The sequence below is a fragment of the Lynx canadensis genome, chromosome B3 (assembly GCF_007474595.2).
Source record: "Lynx canadensis isolate LIC74 chromosome B3, mLynCan4.pri.v2, whole genome shotgun sequence".
NCBI classification, from domain to species: Eukaryota; Metazoa; Chordata; class Mammalia; order Carnivora; family Felidae; genus Lynx; species Lynx canadensis.
Window position 1 is genome coordinate 36,029,228 of NC_044308.2, and position 17,394 is coordinate 36,046,621.

General features: G+C 37.4%; 1 protein-coding gene across 2 annotated transcripts in view; it reads right to left on the minus strand.

The window, feature by feature from the left end:
* The window catches only part of GLCE (glucuronic acid epimerase), a 116,791-nt gene that overhangs the window by 77,259 nt on the left and 22,138 nt on the right, over window positions 1-17,394 (minus strand). Inside the window, exon 1 of one of the 2 annotated variants that reach the window (XM_032593612.1) lies at window positions 299-526. The exons of the other annotated variant lie outside the window; for it this stretch is intronic. The gene's annotated coding sequence lies outside the window, so the exon portion shown is untranslated. Of the gene's footprint in view, window positions 1-298; window positions 527-17,394 lie in introns of those variants that run through there. 2 annotated transcript variants of the gene reach the window in all.

Below are 17,394 nucleotides of genomic sequence, written 5' to 3' on the forward strand. Positions count from 1 at the left end.
ACTTTTATAAAGCACCTAAAGAAGGGAGTTGGTTACCAGGAGAACCAACCACGAAATCTGAGGGTTGGAACTGCAGTCCCACCCACCTGCCATCTGGGAAAACAAGGGCAAGGGGCTGGAGGCTGAGTCAATCACTAACAGCCAATGATTTAATCAATTGTGCCTATGTAATGAAGCCTCCATAAAACATATGATACGAAGGGTTTTAAGAGAGCTTCCAGGTTGGTGAACACATGAACATCTGCAAAGAGTGGGGTGCTCCTCGAGGGCACAGAAGCTCTGTACCCTTTCTTCATACCTTGCATTATGCATTTCCTTCCATCCAGCTGTTCCTGAGTTATATCCTTTTACAATAAACCGGTAATCTGTAAGTAAAGTGTTTAAGTTCTGTTAGTCACTCTAGCATAAATTAACCAAACTCAAGAAGTGGGGAGGGGTCACTGGGAACATCTGATTTATGTAGCTGGTGGGTCAGAATCACAAGTTAGCAACCTGGACTTGGAATTGGCATCTGAAAGGAGGACTGAGCCTTTAACCTGTGGAATCTGATGCTATCTCCAGACAGAATTGACTTGTAGGATATCCAGCTGACACCCAAGAATTGCTTGGTGTGGGGAAAAAACCCACACTCTGGAACTGAGTACAGAATAGTATAGTACTTCTATCTACATTCACTCCCTAAGTGGTCTCCTCCAGTCTGAAGACTTTAAATACTACCTATAAACTGATGACTCCCCCAATTATTTACTGATAAAGAATTATTCTTTCTCCATAATTGTCCTCTAATACATCTAAACTTTCTACTCAACATTTTTAATTGGACATTTAATATGCCTTGCTTATTATGTTCAAAACCAACTCCTGGGGTGCCTGGGTGGCTCAGTAGGTTGTGTCCAATTTTGGCTCAGGTCATGATCTCGCAGTCCGTGAGTTCAAGCCCCGCATCGGGCTCTCTGCTGACAGCTTGGAGCCTGGAGCCTGCTTCGGATTCTGTGTCTCCCTCTCTCTCTGCCCCTCCCCCACTCACACTCTGTCTCTGTCTCTCTCTCTCAAAAATAAATAAACATAAAAAAATAAAAAATAGGGGCGCCTGGGTAGCTCAGTGGGTTGAGCGTCCAACTTCGGCTCAGGTCATGATCTCACGGTTCGTGAGTTCGAGCCCCGCGTTGGGCTCTGGTGCTGACAGCTCAGAACCTGGAGCCTGCTTCAGATTCTGTGTCCCCCTTTCTCTCCGCCACTCCCCTGCTTGTGCTCTGTCTCTATCTTTAAAAAATGAATAAACATAAAAAATATGTATAAAAATTAAAAAAATAAAAAGTAAACCAAACTCCTAATTAACCTCACCACCATCCAACCCACAAACTTGCTCCTCTTCCACAGTCTTCCACCTTAGTAAATGATAACTGTAAGCTTTTACTAGCTCAGGACAAACATCTACTGTTAGCCCTGCTTTCTCTCTCCCTTTTAGTTCTTATCCATCAGCTGAGTTCTTATCCAAAAACTGCTGGCTTCTCTTTTAAAATAGAATCATAAATTAAATAAACAAACAAACCATTTTTCACCATCTCCACTGCTACCAAGCACACACAAATTATTGCAATAGTCTCCTAAATGATTTATTTCTGCCTCAAGCCATCCACTTGCCTACCAGTGGTGATCCTTTCCAATCCCCATGCCTCCCAACATTCCCCCTCCCCTTTCCACCCTTTATTGTTCTCTGTAGTACTTATTGCTATCTGCCATCCTATGTATTTCGTCTGTTATCTTCTGTCTCCCTTCACTAGAATGTAAGCTCCACAAGAACAGGAATTTCTGTAATGTTGTACACTGTTTAGAACAGTGCCTGACAATAGTAGGCATTGTATTAATATTTTTGTTTGATGAATGACTGAACCAACCAAGGGGATTCTCTCACAGATCCATTCTAATATAGGGAAATAATCTCAATAATTTCAAAGGTACCAAAATATTACATTCATATTTCAATCATTGTGATGTAAGTTCTGGCAGTTTTAACTCCCTAATTATATTCATATTGGGCTCCCATTAGTTTGCATTCCCCTGGATGCATACTAATTATGTGGGGAAGAGAAGTGCAGAATGATCTTCAACAACAAGGAGAACCCAGATTGATTTTTAAAACTAATTTTCCAGGGGCGCCTGGGTGGCTCAATCAGTTGAGCATCCAACTTCAGCTCAGGTCATGATCTCGCGGTCTGTGAGTTCGAGCCCCCTGTGGGGCCCTGTGCTGACAGCCCAGGGCCTAGAGCCTGCTTCGGATTCTGTGTGTGTGTCTCTCTCTCTGCCCCTCCTCCACTCATGCTCTGTCTGTCTGTCTGTCTCTCTCTCTCTCTCCCTCAAAAATAAAAAAACATTAAAAAAATTTTTTTAATAGAACTAATTTTCCATAGATAATCAAAGTGTAGGATTGCAAAGTGTAGGATTAGAGGAGACGTTAGGTAAAAATTTCAAATTTTACTAGTACCAACAAAAACTACTTTAAGGTTTTATAAATTTTTTCATAAGTAATTTATAACCTTTGCCTAATATAATACCACATGTTTTCCATCTGTACTCCAACCTATATTTTCCTTTTTCTAAACTATCTGTGGTAAAATAAATAAATAAACAAATAAACTATTTAGATGAAACTAGACTTACAGATTCTCAAAGATAAGGACAGGACTTGACTGAGCTAAAATAATATATTATTACACTTGTATTTGTATAATGTTTTACACATTTTCCAAAATGCCTTCACACCTCTATGATGATCTTCATACTGATATGTACAATAAGCAAGCAGATATTAGCTCACTCTCCCCTACCTCCCACATACTTAAACATACCATACAGATGGAAAATTTTGAGTTTTAATGAGATTAACTGACTTGCTCAGGGGCACAAAGCTATTTAAGTGGTTCAACCTGGACTGTAACCAGGTTCTTTCAAATCCAAGTCTACTGTTTTCTATCACAACATATTACCTCACCCAGTGATTAAAGAAAGGTACCACTGCCTAAGTCTACAAAACTTGACTGTAAAAGCGTCTTCCTTCAGGATTGGGCATTTTCACATTCCAACCTATTATAAAATGCTTTGCAGATGACACAAATGTGCAAACATTCCTACAGGGAAAAAAAAGGAGAAAAAGCCCAAGAACCAATAAAAATCAAGTAAAGAAAACTCAGTCTCCAAAGCAGTAGTAAGATGAGATTAATATTCTCTGCACACAAGATCAAGGTTTTCGAACAGTTCAACTATCATACAGATACTTAATACCACTCAGCCAGAGGTAGATGTTTAACAGGGGCCATTCCAGGTAAAAATCACTTATTACAGCTAGAACTCATAGTAGGTCCCTATCTGAATAACCCTGGAAATCTGGAATGAAAATAAGAAGAATGAATTCTTTTTGTCCTTCTCCCCTACAGCTTAACTCAGGTTTAGATCAAGTGCTTCCATGACTCATTTCATCTGGACTTCTTCCTGGTTTCCTCTAATATTTAAGATGAGGAGAGAGAGGAATTCCTTTATCATTCCAGCTGTACCCTAAAGCAATTCAAAAGTGGGTCAAGAGTAGAACTCAAAAAAGAGTACATTCCGTGTGAGATTAAAAGCTTTGTTCTTGGGGCGCCTGGGTGGCGCAGTCGGTTAAGCGTCCGACTTCAGCCAGGTCACGATCTCGCGGTCTGGGAGTTCGAGCCCCGCGTCAGGCTCTGGGCTGATGGCTCAGAGCCTGGAGCCTGTTTCCGATTCTGTGTCTCCCTCTCTCTCTCTGCCCCTCCCCCGTTCATGCTGTGTTTCTCTCTGTCCCAAAAATAAATAAACGTTGGGAAAAAAAATAAATAAATAAATAAAAAAATAAATAAATAAATAAATAAATAAATAAATAAATAAATAATAAAAAAAAAAAGCTTTGTTCTTCCCATCACCAGAACCTAACTGTGTGTCTCTGACCCATATTAAAAGTTCTAGGGAACACCTGGTAGCTCAGTCGGCTGGGCATCTGACTCTTGATTTCGGCTCAGGTCATGATCTCACTGTATTTGAAATCGAGCCTTGCATCAGGCTCTGCACTGAAAGCACGGACACTGCTTGGGATATTCTCTCTCTCTCTCTCTCTCCCCCTCTCTCTCTCTCTCTCTCTCTTCCTCCCTCCCTCCCTCCCTCCCTCTCTCTACCACTCCTCTGTTCATGCTCTCTCTCAAAATAAATAAATAAACATTAAAAAAAAAAAGTTCTCCTAGTAGAAATCTAGATTCATTTCTGAAGCCAAGTCAGGCATACTCGGGCCTCTCAAACTACAAATATGCCTGCAAGCTCAGTGGGCAGTAGCACACAGGAATTAACAGAACCTGGCCTAGGTAGGGAGAGCCACTCCTTTCTACGACCAGGACAGACTAACCTAAAAATAGGTAAGAATTAACCACACACGGTTTGGTTCTATGAAAGAATATTTGCTACCACAGATACTCTCCTTTCTTCCATTTCAGCCAATACCTAGGGACTGACATGTCACATCAGACTTTATTTCCAGTTCCTTCAAGAAAGTAATGGCTGGTGAGAAGTTAAAATAATTTAACTATGTAGTTTAAAAAAAAAAAAGTTAAAACTACTCTAAACGAAATATGTAATATAGTTAATAGTGATTTGGGACCTACACCCTAAGTAATGAAAACGATCTTTGTTCTGGATTATCCCTTGCAAAGCCTGAAATAGAGTAAGACAAGCTAGGTACCTAGAGCACAATATTTAAGGAGGCAATGGGAAGTGCAGTACTGGTACCTGAGAGTGAGTGCCTCCTTAAATTTTGTATTAAAGGTGCCCCTTTATACTGTGAGATATATACACATATATCTACTGTGAGATATTCACTCATTCATTCATTCAAGGCACAGTGGAATATTCTGCGGCTTTAACAAACACCCCAGCAGAATTTAAAGTCTGAAATCCTGATCACGTTTATCATGACTATCTTCTGAATAGAATAAGAAAAGGAGACGCTTGACATTTTGCACATATTCCGAAATGCAATTGCCTTAGAAAGAGGAAAAGTTTATAGTGTAAATGGAAAAGTTCAGTGTTTCCAGAGAGATTTCCAATTTGAACATGAAGGACAGGGATTATTCTTCTGCCTAAACAACTAGAACCTAGACAAAATATGGAAAACAACTGTTTTCAAGCACTGAACAAAGGCAACACAAGACTGTGATCCCAGACTACTGCTCTAAAAGGGCAATAAATGAGAGAAACCTCTAGCTTTCTGCCTGGAGGTAATTTCCAGGCAATGGTACAGAGGAGGGTAACCCCAAAAGAATCCAGCACTACTGCTGAGTTTAAAAAACACAGATCAAAGTTTGAAGAGGCCAAGGCGGCTAGAATTTTGTGTGGCAGTACCAACTAGCTGAAAGGAGAGATCTACACAAAGAAAGAGATCCAAGAAACTGCATAGGGAACCTAGTGGGTCTTTGGCTGAATACAATTTGTACATGTAGAACGTGAAATCCCAAGAGGTCAGGCAAAAACAGAATCAACCTAGGGAAAGAAAATTACTAGGAAGCTGTTAGATAAAAAATTGCCAGAACTCACAAAGGGCCAGGAATTGTTAAAGTTCCCCCTCTGCAAAGTGGAGAAATCTTGTGGAACACAGAAGTCAACAATGACCCTAGAAGGGCCATGCCTTAGAAATGAGGTTAAAATAGTCTTACAGTAAAGGCAAGTCTGGGTTTGCCCTGAAACTGTTTATAAACAAGCCATGAAAAGACCAAACTTACCTGCAAGTAACTTAGCAGTTTACCATAAAAATCCCAACATTCTTTAATGTAATACAACAAAATCCAGGAAACAACACAAAACAATGATGATCACACAATCAAAACCTATTATATAACACACAGCATTAAAATTAGGTTTATAAATAAGCAATAAAATGTGACCCATGAACTAGAAAACCATTGTCAGCATTAACAGAATCAGAAATGAAAGAGACGATCAAATTAGGAGATGAAGATCTTAGAGCAACTATAATATACTTGCTCAACAACATAATAGAAAATCTGAATATAATGAGGAGATAAGGAAATCTATAAAAATTAATCAAATGTAACTATTGGAGATGAAAAATACAATGTCTGAAATAAAAATGTCATTGGGAGGGATTTATAGTAGATTAGCCATTGCAAAAGAAAAGATTAGTATTTAAACCTGAAGACCAGAGAATAAAACTGCTCAAAAAAGTAAAGAGGGAATGAAGATATGTCCCCCTGCCCCACAGGAACAGATCAGCAGTCTATCATATGTTTAACCTGAAGCCTGAAAACAAAAGAGGTGTAGCTATGTTGGAAAAGATAACGGCTGAGAAATTTGCAGTTTGTTGAATACCTCAAACTCACAGTTCCAAGAAGTCCAAGGAATCCCATATAGGATAAACACAAACACACATTCACACATACACATAAAGCATATCATAAGCCAATTACTGAAAACAGTGACAAAAAGTCTTTTTAAAAGCAGCTAGAAAATAAAAGGCACACTACATACAATGGAACAAAGAGAAGAATCACCACAATACTCAGAAGGTGTGCAAGCCAGAAGACAATAAAATAAAATCTTTAAAGAACAAAAAGATAAAAACAAGGCAACCTAGTACACAGAAGAGTTAACTCAGCAAGCTCAAGACTGTTATCCTTAGAAAACATTCACTAGCTAATACAGGTGGTTCACTGTGCCTACAGTGTTCGTGCAAACAATATGATCTATGCTAAACGCCTGCTTTCCTTCTGGGAGTCTGGTATTTTGGTGCATGCTAGGCAGAGGATGCTTATGTGACCAAACTCTCAATAAAAACCTTGGACACTGAGTCCCTAATGGGTTTCTCTGTTAGACAACATTTCTCATGTGCTGTCACAATTCACCGTTAAGAGAAAAACATTTCCTGTGTGACTCCACTGGGAGAAGACTCTTGGAAGCTTGTGTTTTGTTTTCTCCAGGCTTTAGTCATGCACCTTTTCCCTTTGCTAATTTGGCTTTGCATCCTTTCACTGTAATAAATCATGAATAAACTACATGCCCAGTCCTGAAAGTTCTCCTAAAGAAACACCAAACCGGAAGGCAGTCCTGGAGACTCTCAACACACTAAAATTCAGCAGCCAGAAAAAAATCTTTCCGAAATGTTGATAAAATACTTTTTTTAGACAAATTAAAGCTGAGAGAATTTGTCACCAGCAGACTCGCACAATAAAAAAAAAAAAAAATGCTGAGAAAAAAAATGGGTGCTTGGGTGGCTCAGTCAGTTTGGCATGCAACTTCAGCTCAGATCATGATCTCACCATTTGTGAGTTCGAGCTGCACATCAGGCACTCTGCTGTCAGCATAGAGCCCGCTTTGGATTCTCTGTCCCCCTCTCTCAAAAATAAATTAACATCAGGGGCGCCTGGGTGGCTCAGTCAGGTAAACTGCCGACTTCAGCTCAGGTCATGATCTCGCAGTCTGTGAGTTTGAGCCCCGCGTCGGGCTCTGTGCTGACAGCTCAGAGCCTGGAGCCTGCTTCGGATTCTGTGTCTCCCTCTCTCTCTGCCCCGCCCCCTACTCATGCTCTGTCTCTCTTGCTCTCAAAAATAAATAACATTAAAAAAAAGTAGCATTTAAAACAAATAAATAGGGGCGCCTGGGTGGCTCAGTCGGCTAAGCATCCGACTTCGGCTCAGGTCATGATCTCCCAGTTTGTGAGTTCAAGCCCCGTGTCAGGCTCTGGGCTGACAGCTCGGAGCATGGAGCCTGCTTCAAATTCTATGTCTCCCTCTCTCTCTGCTCCTCCCCTGCTCATGCTCGGTCTCTCTCTCCTTCAAAAATAAATAAAAACATTAAAAAAAAATAAAATAAAACAAATAAATAAACATTAAAAAATAACGGTGAGAAAGAATTTCTGAAGAAAAAATGACCATAAACAAAGCATAAATCATAAATCTCACAGGAATGAAGAGTACTAAAGTGGGTAAATATGTGAATAAATATAGAATATTTTTCTTTCTTAAGAAAGATTAGATTTAAAGATTTAAAGATTCTTTAAAAGAATAATAATCTTATGGAGGTTGTAAAATGTATAGAAATAAAACGTATGATAATATTTGGGGAAATGATGGGATAAGGGAAAAAATGACTATGCTTAAAGTCACACATTATACATGAAGTGATAGATTATTATTTGTAGGAAGACTGTGATAAGTTAAAGATGTTTATTATAACCATACAGCAACCAATGAAAAAGATAAAAAGAAGAGTTACAGTAGTAGTGTAGGCAGTAGTGGAGAGAAAATGGAACACTAAAATGTACTCAATTCCAAAGAGTTAAAAAAACAAAGAAGAGATGGGACAAATAGGAAACAAACAGCAAGATGGCAAACATAAGTCCAATAATATTATATGTAAATGGTCTAAACATCTGACTGAAAGGAAGAGACTGTCATGTATAAAATGCCATCTAGGGGCGCCTGGGTGGCGCAGTCGGTTAAGCGTCCGACTTCAGCCAGGTCACGATCTCGCGGTCCGGGAGTTCGAGCCCCGCGTCGGGCTCTGGGCTGATGGCTCAGAGCCTGGAGCCTGTTTCTGATTCTGTGTCGCCCTCTCTCTGCCTCTCCCCCGTTCATGCTCTGTCTCTCTCTGTCCCAAAAATAAATAAACGTTGAAAAAAAAATTAAAAAAAATAATAATAATAAAATGCCATCTAAAGAGAACCCCACTTTAAATATAAAAACATAAAGGTTAAAATTAAAGGATTATAAAAAATATACCAGGCTACCACTAATAGAGTTGAAGTATCTATCTTAATATGAGAAAAATTATATTTCACAGCTAAGACTATTACTAAAGATAAAGAAGATCATTTCCTAATGATAAAGGAAATCAATTTAATCAAGAAGACAGAAGAATCTAACTAAACAGCTTCAAAATACATAAAGCAAAAACTGACAGAATTGCAACAAAGGACAAATCCATAATTGTTATCAATGATTTCAACATTCCTGTCTCAATATCTGATAGAACAAGTAGATAGAAAATGAGTAAGGACAGAGCAGACTTGAACAATACTATCAACCAACTTAATCTAACTGAATTTATAGAACATTCAACCACCACTGACAGAATATACACTCTTTTCAAGTAACACACTGAACCATTACCCAAGACAGACTACATTCTGAGCCATAAAACCTTCTCAATAAATTTTAAGGATTTTAAATTATACAAAATACATTCTATTATCACAGTGGAATTAAATTAGAAATTAAAATCAGAACATCTTTAAAATCCCCAAACATCTGGAAACTAAATGCTATTCTAGATCTTAAAAAAGAAAAAAGGTTTGAAATCAATGACCTAAGCTTCCACCTTAAGAAATTAGGAAGAGAAGGGCAAATTAAACATAAACAGTAAATAAAGTGTTCTCTCCTTTTCTGTTAAAAACGAAAAAAAGTAAGATGGGGTGGGGGAGTGAAAATAGGGAAAACAAAACAGAAAATGGGGATGGTGGATGGTGTGGGGTGGGGGTGATAAAAGAATCAATAAAGACCAAAAAAGCTAGTTTTTCCAGATTAGTAAAATGCAAAATGGTAAAGACACTCTAGGAAGACAGTTTGGCAGTTTCTTATAAAACAAAACATATTCTTACACAATTCAGCAATCATGTTCCCTGGTATTGACCCAAATGAGTTGAAAACATATCTCTACACAAAAACCTGGACATGAATATTTATATAAACCTTACTTACAATTGTCAAGACTTGAAAGCAACCAAGACTTCCTTTAATAGCTGAATGGATAAACTGTGGAACATCAATGGAGTATTATTCAGGGCTTAAAAAAAAAGAGCAATGAAGCCAGGAAAAGACACGGAAGAAACGTAAAATGCATATTACTAAGTGAAGGAGCCAATGTGAAAAGGTTATATACTGTAGGACATTCTGGAAAAGACAAAACTGTACAGTCAGTAAAGATCAATGATTGCCAGGAGTTGGGGGGCGGGGGGGGAAGAAACGAACAGGAGGAGCACACAATTTTTAGGGCAGTGAAACTACTCTATATAATGCTATAATGGTGAATACACATCATTAAACATTTATCCAGACCCACAGAACATACAACACCAAGAGTGAATCCTAATGTAAACTATGGACTTTGGTTGATAATGATGTGTCAATGTATAGATTCACTGACTGTAAGAAATAAACCACTCCTGTGAGGAATGTTGGTAGTGGGAGGTTTTGCATGTGTGGGAAGCAAGGGGTATATAGAGAAATCTGTACTTTCCACTCAACTTTGCTGGGAACTTAAAATTGCTCTAAAACACAGCCTATTTAAAAAAAAAAAAATCTTAAGTCCATTAAAGCAAAAGCTGACTCTCTAAGTAAAATTGATAAATCTCTAGCCAGACTAATCAAGGGAAAAAAAGGAAAAAAGGCAAAACACCAGTATCAGAAATGAGAAAGAATTTATAGACATTAAAAGGAGAATATGGGAATGTTATGAACAATTCTAGGTCAATAAATTTAACAATTCAGATGAAACAGACAAATTCCTTAAAAGACAAGCTACCAAAACTCAGTTAAGAAAAAATAAGTAAATCCTGAATCAGTTTTAAACAAACTGAAACCGTAGTTTAAAATCTATCCATAAACAGAACTCCAGGCCCACTGGCTTCATTGGTGAATTCTACCAAGAATATAAGGAACAAATAATACCAAAGCTAAAAAACATCCAAAAAAATTGAAGAGCAGAGAATACTTCTCAGTTCATTCTACAAGGCCAGCAGTATCCTGATACCAAAACCAGACAAAGACATCCTAAGAAAACTATAGACCAAATCTCTCATGAATATGGACATAAGAATTCTTAACATTTCTGTAAATCAAACCCAACTAAACATGAGAAGTATAATGCATCAGGACCAAGTGGTGTTTTTACGAGAAAAGCTAAGTTGGTTTAACCATTAAAAATGAATTGATGTTAAAAAAAAAAAAAAAAACCTTTAATATAAGATTCTGTCCTTTCATGTGGAATACATGTTCTCATTTTCTTATTCTTTATTAACTTTTTGAATGCTTGTTTATTTTTGAGAGAGAGATAGAGAGACAGAGTGTGAGCAGGGGAGGGGCAGAGAGAGAGAGAGAGAGGGAAGGAGGGAGGGAGGGAAGGAGGGAGGGAGGGAGGGAAGGAGGGAGGGAGGGAGGGAAGGAGGGAGGGAGGGAGGGAGACACAGAATCCGAAGCAGGCTCCAGGCTCTTAGCTGTCAGCACAGAACCTGACGCAGGGCTCCAACTCATGAACCATGAGATCATGACTTGAGCTGAAGTCGGCTGCTTAACCAACTGAGCCCCCCAGGTGCCCCCATTTAACATAGCTTATTAATATATTCAGATTCCACATGTACATTAATGTAAGGCATGATGAATATATTAAGTAGTATTTTAAGTCAAATTCCTCACCATTATCTTAATTTCATTCAACTCCAAATATGAACTTTTGCTTATCAGCGTTCTCAGCAATGAAATTAAACATCTCCTTTAGCAATAACAATCAAACTCCATCCACATTTCTGTATGAAATCCTAGGTTTCTTCAAAAGAATAATGTTCCAAGAAAGAAAAAGAAAGTGAATATGAGAAAAGTCAATAACCAAAATAAATAAATAAATGTATCCATCATACCCTGCAAGCCACATAAAGCACTACCGTTTACCTTTACTCTACACCTGCTATCTTTAAAAACAGCCTTACCCAAAAAACCAGGGCAAAATTTGAATGAAAAAAATTGTGGAGAATACCTGAAAAGTTGCTACTAGGATACTTATTCGAATCAAACATTCAAATAGCTGTTTTCTGATAAAACATCTTTTACTCCTTGAACATCTTAATTTCAAAACAGCTACACATCCTTATCTTCTACTGACAGATCTTGTATAAATTGTTCACTTTTCAGGACCAGAATCTCCTGTGTTATTTAGGTTTCCTCCCTTTAAATGTACCCACTCTTTAATTAGTGTAAAAATTAAGACAATTTAAAATTGTGTTACTCTATACTTTCCACATTTCTTTCACATCATTCTGACTCCCATAAGAACTTGGTGAAAAGATACTTCAGCTTACAGAGAAGACAGGTGAAGGTCTGCGAGCTGAAGTGATTTGCCCATGATCGCATATAACTGGAAAGCAGTGAAGCTAGAATTAATTAGAACCCTAATCATAACCCAACTCACTTTCTACTTTATCACAATGCTCCAGGCAATTTTTGAAGAGAGAAAAAAAGGAGATACAAATCAAATCACTAAAGTCTCCATGTAAATGGCAGCTAAGTCAATTATCTGGAGGTGAAAGAGGTTAAAAGTTATTGGTTACAAGGAGATACAGATTCAAAATTGCCAACTATCTCTAATCTTTTCACTATTTCAACATTCTCTTTATAAAGAAAGGAATGCTTAATAATTGCTATGTTGCTTTATATGATAGAAAACTCTGAACGTGGGCAAGTAAATCAATAAAATATGACTAAGCATATTTTGGCTCATTATGAAAGTGTAACAGAAAAAGAATGGATAAGAAACCTCAGAGCACTAGGACACAACCAAAGCAGACACTGTGACTATTCCAATCTCCATTCTGCAACTTCTAAGTGGCAGCAACCAGGAAAACCGACTTCAGCTCAAGGGTGGGCTTATCCCTATCCTCGCTGCTAGAAATTGAATCAGAAATGAGGAGGAATCATGCCAATGAGACATAAAAAAAGGTTTTCTGTAGCTTCTGGTTAAGTTTGTCCTTTCTGTTCAGAGGAAGCTGTGGGGTATCCAATCGGATGGAGAGGGCACCATATGTGGGGTACTCTGATCTGGTGGAGGCCAGCAGCACAGATGAAGAATTCATTCACCCAAAGCAGAATAAAATAGATACAAGATTACACTGCAAGGGCAGGTAGGGCAGAGAGCAAAAGAGACCGAGACAAGGCAGTAGTCACGGGCCACATTTATAGAGCAAAGGATACAGGGACAGACAGAATTTTCCATTTTTTGGTAATGTGAGGAACTGTGCCTGGTTGTAATTGGTCAGTTAGGTCTATGGTTATTTCGACATGGGTAACTTCATGAGCCTATTTGCACTGCCTGTTTGTATTCAGCTCAGTGATGAGAGTGGGTCCTTTTCTATTACTCAGGTTTCCATCATTCAAGCTTGTTGCCTAAAAGCAGCCCCTACACAAGCCAGACTTTTCTTCCTTGTAGAAGAACATATGGTTCTTTTCTGGCAACCATCATATAACTACAAAGAAAATCCTGCCTTGGCATAAAGCCAGTACTACAGAGCCTAGAGTAGAACAATGCAAAGAATCTGAATTCTTGGTGTCTTCATGAAGGTACTGACCAACACTGTCCTGAACACTACTGTCCTCTAGTCTTCCAGTTATGTTAAAAGGTAATAAACTGCCTTATCGTGTAAGGCTGTTTGAAATGGACCTTCTGATACTCAAAGCTGAAAGAAGCCAGGGCGAAACAGACAGAAATAGACATTGAGATAATACATCTAGCTGATGAATTATAAAATTTGTGTGAGAACCAAACTGAGCTCTTGGATTTTCGAAAAGATTTTAAAAACACTTACTCCATTAGCAGGTAATTTAGACACATTAATATAAAATGGAAAAATATATAGAATAATGGGAAGGAAATGGAACTCTTTGCTTATTTTTTATAATTAATATTTTTTCCTGACTTGGATATTCCTGAAAGACTTAGAGGGAGGCAGAGTTTGCAAGGTGGAGAGGTGTCATTATTCTGCACAGTTTCCCCACAACTACAACTAAATTGAGGAGGTGACTGGGAGGCTACAACAAAAATCATTTTTGTTAATGGTTCAGGATCAGTCTTGGGAAATATTACCCAGTGTCCTACTAATGTTGGTCTTAGGGCTGACATTCATTTTTACAAAAAAAATTCTGGATGCCAAATACAGAGAATGCTTATTAATTCTAAGTGCTACTAAAAGAAATAAGTCTAAAAAAGACAGCGTTAAAAAGAAAACGACAGGCCCGAAATGGCATTACTTGGGCCAAGGCAAGTAACCAAACCAGGGTTTTAATACCTAACCTAACCACAGTTTCAAACTCCCACAGAAACAGAAGTCTTAACCTATCAATCAGGAAGTTTTTGATAAGCACCAGTGAGGTCATCTGTCAATGGGCCCACTCACTCCCCCAATGAAAGAGGAGGAAATCCACCTAATAATACCCCTTGTCCTCCCACCTAAGGGAGGGTGGCAGATCCTTTCTTTTCTTTTGCTAGTAACTTTCTTGTCCTACCTTCCTTCCTACAAAAAAACTTCCATTTTGTACAGACCCTCAGGGATCCCCTCTACTTGCTAGATAAGACGTTGCCCAATTCATAAATTGCTTAATAAAGCCAATTAGATCTTCAAATTTACTCAGCTGAATTTTTGTTTTCTAACAATGTCAAACAGGGATACACTTAAATTCCAAAACTGCACTGCAATTTCTGCTTTCTCCAACACTGCATATCTTCTATGCCTCCATGATAATCTATTTGGGATGTTCTTCACTAGCTCAACTGGTTAAGGTGATTCTTGCTCTAACCCCCACTTGACTCTCCCTTCACCATTGCTTCCCAGAATCCTTCTCTAAAAGAGTAAGAAGGAAAAGGAAATGAGAGGGAATCAAAACAATACACTAGAAAAAATAAACACAAAAGAAGGCAGTAATGGAGGAACTGAGGAACAAAGGGATATATTTTTATTAAAAAGAAGACCTTTGAATAGTTACTTTAAATGTAAATAGTTTAATTCTTCTATTATAAAGCAGAAATTGGTAGAATGGATTTTAAAAGATGATTGAATTATATGTTATCTACAAGAGACTCATTTTGTATCCAAAGACAAACAGGTTGAACGTAAAAAAATGAAAAAAGACATTCTATGCAAACTAACCAACCAAAAGAGAGCTAAAGTGGCTATATTTATATCAGACAAAACAGACTAAGTAAAAAATAGTTATAAGAGATAAAGAAGGACACTATACACCAACAAAAGGTAAATCAGCATGAAAATATATCAAATATAAACATATGGACCTAACAAAAGATCCTCAAAATATATAAAGCAAAAACTAATGCAACTGACAGAAAAAACATTCTATAATAATAGCTGGATACTTCAATATCTCACTTTCAACAGAAAAACCAGACAGATAATCAGTAAGGAAATTGAAGACTTAAGCAACACTATAAGCCAACTAGACCTAACATACATAAAGAACATTCCACTCAACAGCAAAACAATGCATTCTGGAATATTCTCCTCAAGTCCGCACAGAACATGTTCAGGATAACCCATATGTTAGGCTAAATACAAAAATAAGTCTCAATAAACTTAAAAGACTGATATCATACAAAGTATATTCTCAGAACACAGTAGCATAATACTAGAACTCAATAACAGAAGGAAAACTTACAGATATGTGGAAATTAAAAGACAAACTCTTAAACAGACTCAACAACTAATTTACATTTATCATAAATATCTATAGTAAAAAAAAACAAAACCAGTTTTCAAATCAATAATCTAACTTTATACCTTTAGGAATTAGAAAAAGAAGAGCAAACTAGTAAAAGAAAGAAAATAATAGATTAGAGTCCTGGAGGTAAATTGAATAGAGAACAGAAAGACAATGGAGAGAACCAACGAAACCAAAAGTTGGTACTTGAAAAGATAAACAAAATGACAAACTTCTAGCTAGATTAAGAAAATAAGAGAGAAGATTCAAACACCTAAAATTTTAGTTGTCTCTTATAACTACTGACCTTAAAAAAATTAAAAGGATCATAAAATACTATGAACAACTGAAATGCCAACAAATTAGATAGCTTAGATGAAACGAGCAAATTCCTAGAAAGACATGATCTACCAAATTGACTCAAAAATAAATTAAAATCTTAACAGATCTGTTAATGGGAGACTTAATCAGTAATCGAAAACCTCCCAACAAAGAATTAACACCAATCCTTCTCAAACTCCTGCAAAAAATTTGAAGGAACACTTACTAACTCATTTTAAGACACAAACATTGTCTTGGTAACAAAGCCAGACAAAGATACTGTAAGAAAACAACAGATGAATATCCCTTTTAAACAGAGATGCAAGAGTCTTCAACAAAGTACTAGTAAACTTAATCAGCAGCATATTAAAAAGACTTTGAGCAGGTAGTATTTATTCCAGGCTTGCAAAGGTAGATTATTTTAATGAAAATAAATCAATATAACATACCTTATTAATATAATGAAAGAAAACATGATCATCTCAATTAATGGAAAAAGGCATGACAAAATTTAACACCTTCTGACAATTAAAAAAAAACCAAAAACTCAGCAAACTAGAAACAAAAAAAGCTTTCTCCCTACCAAACATTGTACGAGAAGTTCTAGCCAGAGCAATTAGGCAAGGCAAAATATATAAAGGCATCCAAACTGGAAAGAAAGAAGTAAAACTATCCTTATATGCAGATGACATGATCTTATTTGCAGATGACATGATCTTATACATAGAAAATCTTAAAGACTCTACAAGAAAAAATATTACAGCTAATAAACAAATTCAGTAAGGTACAGAGTATATCAACAAACAAAAATCAGTTGTGTATCTATACATTAGCAATGAACAATCTGAACAGAAGATTAAGAAAATAATTTCACTTACAATAGCGTCAAAAAGAGTAAAACAGGGGCGCCTGGGTGGCGCAGTCGGTTGAGCGTCCGACTTCAGCCAGGTCACGATCTCGCGGTCCGTGAGTTCGAGCCCCGCGTCAGGCTTTGGGCTGATGGCTCAGAGCCTGGAGCCTGTTTCCGATTCTGTGTCTCCCTCTCTCTCTGCCCCTCCCCCATTCATGCTCTGTCTCTCTCTGTCCCAAAAATAAATAAACGTTGAAAAAAAATAAAAAAAAATAAAAAAAAATAAAAAAAAAAAAGAGTAAAACACTTAGGAACAGGGGCATCTGGGTGACTCAGTCAGTTAAGCATCCAACTCTTGGTTTTGGCTCAGGTCATGATCTCACAGTTCATGAGTTCGAGCCCCTCATCAGCAGATAGTGCAGAGCCTGCTTGGGATTCTCTTCCTCCCACTTGCACTCACACATGCTCTCTTTCTCTCAAAATAAATTAAAAACAAAACAAAACAAACAAACAAACAAAAAACACTTAGGATTAAATTTGACCAAGGAAGTACAAGGCATGTAATGTACACTGTAAGGTACAGAAGACTACTGCAAGAAAATAAAGAAGACCTAAATAAATGCAAAGACGTCATATGTACATAAGTAGGAAGACTTAGAATTGTTAATTAAGATGGCA